The 2,468-nt window shown below is 52.7% G+C and overlaps 1 long non-coding RNA gene across 1 annotated transcript in view; it reads right to left on the reverse strand.

Moving 5' to 3' along the window:
* Positions 1-1,614: 1,614 nt before the first annotated feature.
* Positions 1,615-2,468, reverse strand: part of LOC118001823 — a 1,143-nt gene continuing 289 nt past the window's right edge. Inside the window, exons 2-3 of the long non-coding RNA XR_004676849.1 lie at positions 1,786-1,899; positions 1,615-1,689 (exon numbers count right to left, since the gene is read on the reverse strand). This is a non-coding gene — a long non-coding RNA (uncharacterized LOC118001823). The remainder of the gene's footprint in view (positions 1,690-1,785; positions 1,900-2,468) is intronic.

Here is a 2,468-nt window from a genome sequence, read left to right on the forward strand (position 1 = left end):
GACCTGAGCCGAAGGCAGATGCTTAACGCCTGAGCCACCCAGGCGCCCCTCGGGCCATTATCTTTTAAAAAGTGAAGTACCACGGTGGGAGAGAGCATAGAAGCTGACAAACAGCTCTGACCCCTAAGAAACAAAATTTAAGAGAACAAAGTAAGTGGACAAAATTCTGAAATTTTTCACTAATAAACCTCAATTTGAAAAGAAACTCCCAATGAACAATGCACCCCGCGCTCCAAAGTCGCATCCCACCACCACCCACTGTGCAGAGAGCAGCCTGAGACAGAGCTGACAGGGACGGGGACGCAGGGAGAGAGACCAGAGTTGGAACAAGATGACCTGCAAGAGCGGAGCCCAGGAGAAGAGGTGAGGCTCTGCCTGGGAGGGAGGCCCCGTCCTAACAGAACCTGAGGGAACCCCCTGGGGGAAGAGGCTGCGCTGGGAACTTGCTGGAATATGCCATGACCCCCAGCTCCTGACACAATGCACCCACAAGAGCAGGTTTAGCTCCACACGCCACCTGTACTACCAGGGACGCCTTCAACAAACACGAGAGCAACACCAAGAGAGAGGGTTCGGCTGGACCCGAGAAAACATGGTGTTTGCAAGTCTAAAAATGGTCAAATACGGCAATTTCATGTGATTCAACCTGATACGGAGAGAAGCCAGACAGAAGGGCGATTGGTGTGTTAGAAACAAGAATGAGCAGACAAGAAATACGTATATGGATTTGAAATGGTTTTCCTGAAGAAAAAGCCATGTCTACAGATTAAAGGGATACTCTCTCTTGTTCCAGAAAAGCTGTCACAAGCATTGGTCCCTGAGACCCACGCCAGTGATGTAACGGATTCCCAGGACTCATGCTGCCTCGTCTGAGTGTCCAGGCAGGAGGGCGGATGTCTGCGTCGGCTACCCAGGGGAAATGGGCCGGCCTCAGTCTGTCCCAGCAGCACTGGGTGCCAGAAGGTTCTGGAATAGTACCCTCGGGTCGGGCTACCCAAGAATCACGCGGCATCTCAACCACAGAAGACTTCAGCCAGCAGAGCACCCCCAAGCCTTCTCGAAGAAAATACTTGACGTCAAAAATTCAGCCATCCAGCAATTGAATCAGAAGTGTTTTAAAACTTAGGAGTGAAAGAGCTGGAATGAAAAGTCGCTGAACCTCCTTGAATGTAGAAAGGACCAGAACTGCATGCTGGGGCCACGGCGGGTGCAGAACACGCAAGCCTGGCATCACCCATGAAAGCTGGGGTGGCACGGTGGGGGATGGTGGTGCACGTGTGCAAAGGGGCATCAGTCAGCCTTCTTAAGGTTATGATGTCCAAGTTGTTAATTTTAAAAGAGAAACTTGACCTTAACCCCAATTTCTTAGCTTCATTCTTTTGATCCTTTAGGTTTTTAAGAACTAATATCACTTATTAAGAAAAACATGTATCAACATATATTTCCTTTCTTTTAATTTTCTTTGGTTCGTTACAAGCAATATGGAATCTATTAAGTGACATATTTTAAAAATCGCTGATCTTCTTTCTGTAAAATGATTTCCACCTACTCTCCGACGAGAACAGCTGCCTTGAGAAATCTCTGAAGCGTTGACCCAGCATGAGCAGCGGTCAGTATGAGGCGACGAGATTTGCCATGAATTTTTGCTTTGTCATCCTTAACGGCGACCTCATAAACGCAGTAGTTACTCTGGGAAGAGAAGGCCAGGGTACGGTAATGCCGGGGCCCTGGCCTGACCGCCTTGCTTACCCGGGCCTCTCCTGCAGGTACCATCCTGCTCCTTACCGTCTTGGCCGCTGAGGGCCGTAGTCCCTACTGCACCTGAGTTTAAACACAGCCTTGTCATCTCCGTCCAATTAAAATCATCGCAGAAGACACCTCGTAGTCAAAAATATCCTTCTGTTAAGCAAAAGATGGTCATTACCCCAGTGGGATAGTGATCAGTAGAGAGGTAGCCTGGCTAAATTAGAGCGTTTAGAACAAAACAAACCAAACCAAAAAAGGGCCTCTGGTAAAGTCATCATGATCCACCCCCAGCAGCCTGGCCCAGGAGCTTCCTGGGCCCCGTCCTCCCCTCTGCCTTCGCCCAGGTAACAGGTGAAGGTAGGCCTCCCACGGCGCTTGCGTGGAGGGCACTGCTTAGAGTGGGTGATGCGGGCGTGAGTACAGGGTGTGCAGCCCCGGAGGCCTGCAGAGCCCGGGTTCATGCAGGCTCTGCGTCCAGCGCTGGGCGCACCCAAGGAGCCGGGCAGGTGGCCAGACGGCGCAGATAGGCCACCATGTGCAACTCACACGCGGGCACCAGGTTTTCCTGCGGGGGCGGCCCAAGAGGGGTCCGGTGGGACGGGGGCGGTCCAAGAGGGGTCCAGTGGGACGGGGGCGGTCCAAGAGGGGTCCGGTGGGATGGGGGTTGGACGGGGCCGGTCCAGGAGGGGTCCGGTGGGGACGGGGCCGGTCCAGGAGGGGTC

The sequence above is a fragment of the Mirounga leonina genome, unplaced genomic scaffold, assembly GCF_011800145.1.
Source record: "Mirounga leonina isolate KUSES-001 unplaced genomic scaffold, KU_Mleo_1.0 Mir_54, whole genome shotgun sequence".
Lineage (NCBI taxonomy): Eukaryota > Metazoa > Chordata > Mammalia > Carnivora > Phocidae > Mirounga > Mirounga leonina.